We start from the raw sequence: 12245 nt of genomic DNA on the forward strand, positions 1-12245 counted from the left end.
CTGGGCAGGGGCTGGCAGGCTGTATACACTGGGGCAGGGGCTGGCAGGCTGTATACACTGGGGCAGGGACTGGCAGGCTATATACACTGGGGCAGGGGCTTTCTGGCTATACATAGGGGGCAGTATTAGAGTAGTTATATTCCTGTACATAGGGGGCAGTATTAGAGTAGTTATATTCCTGTACATAGGGGGCGGTATTAGAGTAGTTATATTCTTGTACATAGGGGGCAGTATTATAGTAGTTATATTCTTGTACATAGGGGGCAGTATTATAGTAGTTATATTCCTGTACATAGGGGGCAGTATTATAGTAGTTATATTCCTGTACATAGGGGCAGTATTATAGTAGTTATAATCTTGTACATAGGGGGCAATATTATAGTAGTTATATTCCTGTACATAGGGGGCAGTATTAAAGTAGTTATATTCGTGAACATATTGGGCAGTATTATAGTAGTTATATTCTTGTACATAGGGGGCAGTATTATAGTAGTTATATTCTTGTGCATAGGGGGCAGTATTATAGTAGTTATATCCCTGTACATAGGGGGCAGTATTATAGTAGTTATATTCTTGTACATAGGGGGCAGTATTATAGTAGTTATATTCTTGTACATAGGGGGCAGTATTATAGTAGTTATATTCTTGTACATAAGGGGCAGTATTATAGTAGTTATATTCTTGTACATAGGGGGCAGTATTATAGTAGTTATATCCCTGTACATAGGGGGCAGTATTATAGTAGTTATATTCTTGTACATAGGGGGCAGTATTATAGTAGCTATATTCTTGTACATAGGGGGCAGTACTATGGTAGTTACATTCTTGTTTATCAGAGAAGGTATTGTAGTATGTTTTTTAGTGTACATATATGGCAGTATTAAGTTGTGTGCTCTTAAAATAGAAGCATTATTCCTCATGTTGATGTTGTAAATGTTGATTTAGACCATCTATAAACAGTTTTTATGGAGTTTAGTAACTCCACCCACATCACAAGGCCACGCCTACTTGTTTTGACCCCGCCCACAGAATGGGGCCACTTTTACAGTTTTTTCCAGGGCCACTTTAAATTCCCAGTCCGCCCCTGATCACTACTACCATATACTAGAATACTAGTGTATTGAAGTATATGGATAATATGTGGAGCCCGTGAGCTCTCTTCTTACAGCATTAAAGGGGTTGTCCAAGAGTTCTGGAAAAAAAACTAAAGGTGGCCGCCGGAGCAGCGCTGGATTCATGCCTACCCGTTCCTATTCACAGCATTGTGAATGCGGGCCGGAAGGTTGTCAGGTCCGGCCGGAAGCTGAGTCCAGCGGAGGGCACCGGAAGGTAAGTAGGACTTTATTTTTTTAAGCAGCCCCCTCCGGCCACCTTTAGTTTTTTTCAGAACTCGGACAACCCCTTTAACAGCACGCGGATGTACATATACATCATAATGCTTTAAGGATTTAAAATGTTTGGCCTGGAAGTTATATTGAAGACCTTTCCAAAGGATCATAGCGGCAAAAGCCTAACCTATCCTCCTTAAGAGTTCATCCAAAGGAAGGCAACAACAACCCTATAACGAAGATGTTGCTTACCAATGGAAAGGAAGGAAATCCTTTCCGTCTTCAAATATGGCAGCCGTAATAACTCCCTGGATCATTGTACCATCAAATAAAACAAAGTTCCCATAACAAGTGATAATTATGTTTTCAAGAGATATAAGGTTCTCATGTGCACAGTATCAGCCATCACAACATCTTGTGGCAGAGAGTTCCACAGAGAGTTTTATTCTATTCCTTATAGGAAATCTACCGCTTACCAAAGTAACAAACACCTACACATACTCCCCTTTCCTCTACTTCATCTTGATCCTGATGATGGCCTTTGCTAAGCTTGACCAGCCGGGATCATCTAGAAAAGACACTTATAAAAAGCAGAAGGAGGTGACGAGATGTCTGGTGCTCTGGGGTGCTAATTATGCACGCCTCCCGCATGATGTCACCTCCCTGTCCTAGCATGGGAGAGGGCTGTGGCGAGGGCGTGCTTGATAAGCAGCCCAGAGCGCCAGGCGTCTCTTTTTCTAGGTGGTCCTGGCATGTCAAGCTTAATGAAGACCACCGCCATGCTCAAGATGAAGAGGAGGACAGGTGAGTATGTATAGGAGTCACCACACAGTCATTGGACCACTCTTCTGCCTATGGAGGGAAGAGGTGTGATGAGCACGCACCTCTTCTTCTCCCCACCCTGTGCTCGCCCGGGCGGGCTCCTGGTAGCGTGAATGCCCATGTGCTCCTGCTTAGCACATACCCCTCCCCAGTGGGAGGGTGAAGTGTTCACTCTAACAGCCTGTGAATGTGCAGCATGGAGTAGCTCTGGGAACCATCTCAGTAGCCCTTCAGGCTCATAGTATAATCTTAAAAGTTGATTTTAGGAAGGATGTTATGCATAATAAATATTGGAAGATTACCACAGTCACTGTGCTGGTTTCTCCATTCTTCATTTTGATGGTATATTACCTTTAACAGAGTTTAGTCTCATTTACAAATATTGAAATTCTACTGTAAACCCTCTATGAGGTCATTAATAAAAAGTATTAAAAAGTGGTCCAAATGTTGGCCCCCTGCGACACCACAGGATTAATTTTCTATTATTCCTATATAACAGTGATGGCGAACCTTTTAGAGGCCGAGTGCCCAAACTACAACAAAGACCCGCTTATTTATCGCAAAGTGCCAACACAGAAATTTAATTTGTGATTTATACTCCCTTCTCTGTCACAGTTTTCACTGATACCAGCTCCCTGAGGACACCAATAAAGCAGAAAATAGTCCCAGGTAGAGCTGTCACTTTAAAATAGCTCTGTGCACAGCAAGTCCTGGGCCGTCTGGGTCTGCAGGAAGATACTTGGAGTCATCTCTGGTGATGGCCTGAGTGCCCACAGAAAGGGCTCTGAGTGCCACCTCTGGCACTAGTGCCATAGGTTAGCCATCACTGCTATATAACATATAGCAAATTCCAATAACACATATATAAATATTCATAAACAACTGACAAAAGTTGGCTTTTTTAAAGTTGCCTCATGTGGATGATTCAGCTCCATGACACATTAAACTGAAAAAAGTGTCAATGATGAAAAGACAAGTTTATCATCTATGGTGCACAAATAGGCAGCATTTCACCCCCATGTGAAGCTGACTCATTACAAATAGGTGTACCATGAGTAAATATAGCCTTTTGAAAGATGTTTGAGTGTGACTAGTTATCACTTCTACATATATTCATATTTTATGTGACTCTCATTCATAGACAGCTACTCTAATTTATGCGTACACATCTTAAAGCTTTATGAGGGCCCCCCCATCCTGAGTGGAATTATGTGCTAGGATACAGGAGGTGCGAAGGATCGAGCATCTTACTGCCCTCCTCCAAAACACTGTAGATAGGTTTAACCTCATCTGGGCTCCACGGGATGAGTTCTGGACGGGGAGAAATGAATGCTGATGAGGGGGCCCATCATAGGGTCTACCCTTATCAATATGGGTGCGGATACCACTTCCCAACCCCCAGTACCCTCCCCTCTTGTGTCTCTCCTCTTGTATCCCCCATCTTTGTCTATGTCCTTGTCTTCTAGAAGTTATGTAATTGGCTTGCAAGAGTCCTGACGTTTCTTAAAGGACACCTGTCATCAGGTCTGTGTCACTTGTCCTGTCACTACTACCTGTTGGAGCAGCTCACAAGGATCCCATCCCAGCCATTATCTAGTTATTTCATACATTATTCATTGTAAAATCATCTATTCTTTATCATGTAAATGAGGCTGGTCACATGGTCAGAGGCAGTGATGTCACCCCTGTTACCCCTCCCCTCTCCTCCCCCTGCTCATGTCTGTGTGTAATGTATAGTAAAGCATGGCTAGTGTGTGCTGCCTCTGCTGACATGCTGCATCCTCCTAATATACAGGTGAGAGACACAGACATCAGCTACACATGAATCTGACATGTTCTGCTGTAACATGGCTGCCTGGAGCTGCTATATCTCTCCTACACACACACACATGCACACACAGGCTGCAGGGGGCGTGGCCACCAGCACCAGGAAGCACATCATTATACAGCCTCACATCATTATACAGGCTGTCAGTCATGCACTGGGGGTGTGGCTGGGCCTCCCACTCATGAATAGAGTGGACAGCTTGAATATGCTAATGCTTCATTGGACATTTCACAGGTCATTTGCATACAGCTTTAGGACCTCATTGCTTAGGTTTACAGGCATGTAGAGGGACAATGAAGGGATAGAGGCAATGCTCTCTAATGGCAGTTTATGAAAATATATTTAGTTTAGGGGGGTTATTTTGCATGACGGGTTCTCTTTAAGATCTTGTTAATTTATTTGAGTTCATATTCTCTATCATTAAGTGCTTGCTATTAACTATCTACTGGAGTATTGGCACTGTATACTATGCTGGCATTCTACTATGCTGTTTGTATTTCTTTTATTGTATCACCAAAACTTTAAATAAATATTCAGTTAAATAAAAGCTTTATGAGGGGCACTATAGTAAGCTATATATTTGGTGCAAGGCCGGCGGGGACTCCTACAAAACCTGTTTATTGTAATAGGTTCTTATTACTGCAGACAAACAACTCCTAACACTAAATATTTATGGAAAATGATTAATTTAAGTTTAACTGACCCATTGGGGGTCATTTACTAAGGGCCCGATTATCGTTTTTCCGACGAATATTTCCGATTTGCGCGGATTGTACCTGAATTGCCCCAGGATTTTGGTGCACGCGATCAGATTGTGGCGCATCGGCGCCGGCATGCACGCAACGGAAATCGGGGACGTGGCCAAACGGATTCGGAAAAACCGCCGCATTTAAAAATGGAAATTGTGTCGCGGACCTTGCACTCACCTTCAGCCAGGATAGGATAGGGAACTTCAGTGCATTTCAGGGAACTTCAGCGCAGCTGCGCCACCTGGTAGACGTCGGAGGAACTGCCTTGATGAATCCCGGCCGGACCCGAATCAACCGCAGAGAACGCGCCGCTGGATCGCGAACGGACCGGGTAAGTAAATCTGCCCCATTGACTTGAATGTGCACATTCCATCAGTCAAATCGGCCTTAATGTATCCATCCAAAGAAAAGTTGCTATTGTTCTTCAGTTACTGAAATTCGTGATCCTTAAAATTTTCATTTTAACAATGTGTAAAAAAAGATATCCTTGCAATGCCTGTAAAGGATACCAATGATTTTTTTATTTACTGCAGGACAAATTGACTAGAAAACAAATATTGGATATAACATAAGGACACTTATCTACAGGTCAATTAGATACATTCCTTCAAGATGGAATTTTGGTGTTTCAGGTTGACATTCCCAAACCTCTCATCCTCAGAAAGGTGTTTGTGGTCATATAAAGGATTAAACTCTTGATATTGGAGCAGGTTGTATGGTAAAGAGGGAGATAAGGGAGGAATTGAGCAAGTAATGGTACAAGTGTATGCATAGAAGTCACTACAGATTATTCTGTATCCTCTCCTGTGCACCTGGGCTATTTCATTTGTTTATTTACGGAAAAGTATGTGCCCCACCAAAAAAGGAAACAATTGACCCTGGGACTCTGTTTATATGGACAGGAAGACTTAACAGATACTATAAAGGGGGATCTGTAATTTCCCACAGAAATCCCTTAACCAAAGTCAACAGATAAGGTGGGGCTTTAAGCGTCACTTTATACACAAGAAGTTAAGGTTTCTGAAACCGTAGAATAGAAAGCTATCACCAAGACAAACTACACAGGCAGTTAATACAGTGCTGTTTACATAAATGGGTGATGTCAGTAACGTTTGTAGACTTATCTTTTCATATAAAGAATTTTTTGAATGTCTTTGTGTGAAACAGACGGAAACAACTACACATGGCTGCAAACAAACAATATCAACCATCACACCTTCATTTACTAAGAAACAGATTTGTCAGCATACAGATCTGAATACATGAACACTACTGACTAAATGATCTGTGTACAAGATAACTAATGGCTTCATACATTACATAAAACAGATCAATAAATTATCTAAACACCTGGCGAACCTATGGCACGGGTGCCAGAGATGGCAATCAGAGACCTCTCTGTGGGCACCCAAGCCATCAACCCAGCACAGACAGGACTCAAAACCTCTGCGTGCAGTCCCTGGCCCACCAGGATGTGCTGTGATCAGTGCTATTTTAAAGCTACACATCCTTAGCTACCTGGGCCTACAGGAGGAGCAAGGAAGTGCAGGCAGGACTGTGTTATTATTGGACCCTGCAATTCTTCCTGTTCAGGGGACCCTAGAAGGAATCTACAATGAAAATCAAAATTTCTCCTCTTTCTTTCAATTTTATTGTTGTCCTCAGGACGATATGATTAAAAGCTGTGACAAAACAGGTAGTAACAAGTTACTGCTTGAAGAAAATGTATCATGAGGAATCAGAAGTAGATCTGACCCTAGATCCCTCCTGCCTCCCTTTACCATAATCTGTAATTTAATAATTCTGAAACCTAAACTAAACTGTTAACAAACTTTATTTTAGTAGTATTTAAATTAACTGCAGAGACTACTGGGCGTGACCTAACTCTAGCTCCCATTGCCCGGCCAGGCTAGTACACGCCACAATAGCCTCTGCAGTTAATTTACATATTATAAGTTAGGTTCCGGGATTATTAAATGACATCTACCACCAAGAACAAGGATTGTAAACCTTGTGCTTACCCTGGTATACTGGTGTGTGCCTCCTCTGGTAGGATCCACTCTTCATTAAGTTTCTTATGACCTTGTTTTTAAGTAAAAGACTAAAAAATTATGCAAATGAGCCTGAGGGGCTCCATGCTCTATTAACACCTAACAGCTGGGAGCTCCTCAGGCTCATTTCAATAATTTTTTGTAAAACCAGGGCATAAAGAGCTAAAAGAAGAGCAGATCCTGCCATAGGGGGAGCCCACCAGTATGTCGGTGTGCTTGTTTTAGAATCTGTGATCCTGATGGTAGATTTCCAGGTCGCCACATTCGGACTGATCGCGGCGCTGTGCCCAGCCTGGCGCTTCCCGCACCCATAATTGTGGCACCCTGGGCTCGATCCTGTCCGACTGCTGACCTCACGGCACAGGCACCGCACAGACGCCATTTTGTTGTAGCCGGCCTCAGTTTCTCTGTTGCACGGCGGCACCACCAACACCATTTTGCTGTAGCCTGTTCCAGGCTCTACGTCCTTCTTATGGGCGGGACCTAACTCACAGATGATGCGTTTTTAACACGCTCATTCTGCCGGCAACACAGACTCTTCCAGAGTAAAGTCCACTGACACTTCGGCACCCAGCAACTTTGAATTGGTGCCAGTACTATGGCACCTACCGCTGTGGTTTACAATGGTACAATGGAGATTGGGGTATCTCTTAAACGCTTTCTGACCGCTAACCCCAGATCTAAATCAGTCACGGACCAGCCTTAAACTTTGGACTATAACCCTGAAACCATTGAGGTAAGAATCTATTCTCCCTCGCTCATATATTTTCTCAAGGTCTAATACCCTTCTTAGGGGATTAGGGAATATATGATTCACGGCTTGTGTTTCTATGTATGATTTGCTTTACAGGTCTAAACTTCTCCCCTGATGAGCCCTTATTCCCAAGGAACTAAACATGACCTTGTTTTCCCGTGTATTATTTTTGAGTTAGGGATGCTTACCCGATACTCTTCTTCCTTCATCTTTGACCATTCTACATACTTTGTGCACTTTTCTACATTGTGGGGACTGTCTGCATGGCATACAGCTACTGCTCCTTATATCAGTGAACACTATTTTGTCAGTAGTCCCTCCAGCATTTCCCTCTCCCCCTCTCCCCATCCCTGTATAGCACAGGGCCAGCTGCCCACGGTAGGGAAAGGTTCCAGCCGGGGTGGCAGTCATTTAGGACTGCGGCCCGAGTCGAGGCTTTATAGGGTGTAATAGGGCCCTATCCCAGCCCGACAGGGTGCAACAGGGAATCCTGCACTCCACGCTTTATAGAGTGCTATACCTCCCCCTTCTATTCATTCCTCTCCTTGCACATCTGCCAAGCCCGCCGAGAGGACCTCTCTACACCCAGAATTTTGAAATATACGAAGTCCACCTGATGCATTGCAGTTACCTACCATCCCAACTTCCCAGTCCTCTGGTCAGGTACGTGGCCTCTGTGTATGTGGACTTTCCATATTTCTTACTAAGGTGTAGCACGTCAAGGGCGCCCCTTGCTATGAATTTAGTCTCTTTGTGATGATATGCCGGTTTGTTTTTAAAGGATTTGTAGTTGGCCTGACTATCCTGTTTCCCCTAAAATAAGACATCCCCCAAAAGTAAGACCTAGTACAATTTTGCTCTGGCTTAGAAATATAAGGCCATCCCTGAAAATAAGACCTAGCGGCAGTCATTGCAGCAGCTCCACCCGCGCCGTACATTAGTATTAGTAAATCTTTTAGATGGTGCAGAAGGTCGTGCCATGGGGAAGAATTCATGGAATTAAATCACTGGCTATTGTGCTGCAAATGTGATACCAGGAGCTACCAGGATAAGAAGGGTCATTTATGGAAAGTGCTTTTACTAAACATGAGAGATTGGGGCCAATTATGAGAGTTTGGAGAGTCATAAGGATGTTAGAGAAGTTGATTTTTTGTTGAACGATAAATGTAAATTCTTGTTCATGGAAAAATAAGACATCCCCTGAAAATAAGACCTAGTGCCTCTTGAGGAGCAAAAATAAATATAAGACACTGGGCAGATTTACTTACCCGGTCCATTCGCGATCCAGCGACACGTTCTCTGCGATGGATTCGGGTCTTCCGGCGATTCACTAAGGCAGTTCCTCCGACGTCCACCAGGTGTCGGAGGACACAGAGGACTGTCTGCATGGCATACAGCTACTGCTCCTTATATCAGTGAACACTATTTTGTCAGTAGTCCCTCCAGCGTTTCCCTCTCCCCATCCCTGTATAGCACAGGGCCAGCTGCCCACGGTAGGGAAAATTTTTTGTCAAAATTTTAAAATATTAGAATTTTTTTTTTTTAAATTGGTTACTTCTAAGGGTGAGGTCACATGTAGCTGGTTAATTGCGTTTTTAATGCATTTTGAGACAAATTACAACAGTTGAGGATAGGCGATTTGCCTTATTTCATTACTGTTAACATTTGCATTTACAAAACGCAATATAAACGCCACATTAACGCATGTGTTAACATTGCGTTTACTATGCGTTTTGTACATTTAAATATTAACAGTAATGTAATTAGGAAAATCACCTCTCCTCAGCTGTTGTAATTAGTTTCAAAATGCATTAAAAATGCAACATGTTAAATCCCAAATTAACAGTGGTGTCCACTCCTGTATATACCCCCTCACAGGGCTTATGTCCTTTTGGATTTGAGACATTTGCAACAAAAAGTCTCAAAAAGAAGCCAAAAATTGCGCATGCCAGGAAAGGAAAAACTGAACATGTATTACCAGTAAAAAGACAGATCATACATAAGGTGCAAAAACTAGCCGCCAAATGTCTCTAAAATTCACCTCAGAGAGACCAAAATATGATACATGTGCCCCATAGAATCCCATTAACTAACTGACACCCTTCTTTAAGGTAAAAATTGTTTCACTTGCATCCACATAAATCAGCTTTTATCTTATATTACCTAGGCATCAGAAGGGTGTGTCCTGCTCAGCCAGCCCCTCCCATATACTCCTCCCCATGCCTTAAGCCTGCTTACTATTTAGCAGTTCAGGCCATGTGATCAGGGTGACACAATCTCAGGTTATTTAGCCTCTTAACCATAGAAAACTCTACCTCACGCATGTATCTGACCACATGAAGTCACAGCAGCCTCCATGGACTTCTACTCCTCATCCTCCATGGAGGCTGCTATGATTTCACGTAATCACATACATGGTATACAATTTGCTATTGTTCAAAGGCTAAATGACCTGCAATTATGTCACACTGGTCACATGACATCAATGTAACAAGGCACCATGTAAAAAAATTGACACAATGGGGGTCATTTACTAAGGGCCTGATTTGCGTTTTCCCGACGTGTTGCCCTGGGTTTTTGGCGCACGCGATGAGATTGTGGCGCATCGGCGCTGGCATGCACGCAGCGGAAATCGGGGGGCGTGGCCAAACAATAACCCGACGGATTCGGAAAAATTTGCCGCATTTAAAAAAAAAAAAGTGTCGCGGGACACGCGCTTACCTTCACCAGGTATAGGATGGTGCATTCTGGCGGACCTCGGGGAACTTCAGCGCAGCAGCGACATCGGAGGAACTGCCTTAGTGAATCGCCGGAAGACCCGAATCCACCGCACAGAACGCGCCGCTGGATCGGGAATGGGCCGGGTAAGTAAATCTGCCCCAATATTTTCCATATGCACATAGAGCTTTAAATGGCTGTAGTCGACTATTAGCAGACAGTCCCTAAGTACAAGGAGGCAGGGCAGTGATTTGAAGAGAGAGGAGTCATACCAATAGACATACATCAGAAAAACTAATTTGCATATCAGAAAAATGGCTGTAATTAAAGTACAGTGCCTCACTGGCAGCTAATTTTAGGTGATATGGAGAGGACTTGTAAACCTTTATCAGCAGGCATTGTTAGTCAGGGCGGTAAAATTCTGGCGACAGGTCTTCTTTAAAAGCCATACCTCCTTTTTCATAGAAAACCATAAAACTGGCAAGCTGAGCAGTGATTTAACCCTTTTGGTACAATTGCATCATAAATATGTGTAAAATATAATAAATTAAAGCACTTCTGACCACAGACACATAATTTGATAGAAGTTCCTCCAGCTAAAAGAAGATAAGGCGTTCTGTAACAGATTACATGGACACCACATCATGAACATCAGCAGCTGGAATACATGTGAATAGATCCACCGATTTGTATCGATAATTAGGATAATAAAAATTATAATGTGTGATAAGTTTTTTGACCCTCTCCATAAGAAATGGAGAGATTACGTTTTAATTTTGGAAAAAGAGAAGTTTTAATATATTATTATGTATTATGTTACAGCCTTAAAAAGCTATTCTGCAGCAGAACAACAATCTCAAACATTCAGCCAAAGTCATTAAAGGGGTTTTCCCACCATTCACAGGATAGGGCCTAACTTGCTAATTGGTGGGGTCTCAGATCACAAGAACAGGGGTCTGATGTACCTCCTCATCACTGAGACCCGCACCGATCAGCAAGGATAGGACCTAACTTGTTTGGTGGGAAAACCCCTATAAGAGCTATCTTGAGTGTAAAGCAGAAGTCCAGAGAGTGATGATAAGACCTCCATAACCTCAACATCATTTGCTCTGTGTGGGAATAAATGAAGAGGAAGTAGGATTTCAGCAAACATACATTCACATCAGATACTGTGGGGCAGATTTATCAAGCAGTCTGAAAGTCAGAATATTTCCAGTTGCCCATGGCAACCAATCACAGCTCAGCTTTCATTTCACCAGTGTTCATGAATATTTTAAAGGGAAGCTGTTATTGGTTGCCATGGGCAACTGGAAATATTCTGACTTTCAGACTGCTTGATAAATCTGCCCCTATATGTGGCTAGTTCTCAAAGATGATTAGAACAAGTCCCATTGGGAGGTCCTTCAAAAACTGTGCAGCTCACATTCTTTGTGACAGCTGTAGAGCTCCGAGGCAGTATGTGCATCAAATCTTAAAGGAAACCTACCATTTCATGTCATGCATTATGAAGCAAACATACCTTGAGAATTCTGAAGCTACACTGATGCAGGATCATATCTTGGTTAATCCCTGAGCTGAGTGGTTGATATAACATCATTGTGCATACAGTTGTATAAGACAGTGAATAGAATAGGTACCATTATACTTTGCATTATCTATTTCTTATTTTGGGTTAAAACTTTATTGAAATACATTTTTACAAACACAAGTGTAATACCAAAACTAAACCAATATATTCCCCTTTATAAATAAATCCTCAAAAAAAGCAGCAGAATGCAGCAAAAATAGTATTCCACAGTATTATGTACAGCAAGGCAATCCTTTGTGACAACATGAGTATTAAAATGTCTAAATTCTTTTGGAATGTCCATTGCTAGGAATAAGGAGTGCATAGTAAACATAGTCACTGCATTGGTGAAAGGTAAACATTGGTGCCACACTACTATGAATAGCATTAAGGCCTGATAGTATATAAATACCAGGGGCGGACTGGGA

Source organism: Engystomops pustulosus, chromosome 9, assembly GCF_040894005.1.
Source record: "Engystomops pustulosus chromosome 9, aEngPut4.maternal, whole genome shotgun sequence".
Lineage (NCBI taxonomy): Eukaryota > Metazoa > Chordata > Amphibia > Anura > Leptodactylidae > Engystomops > Engystomops pustulosus.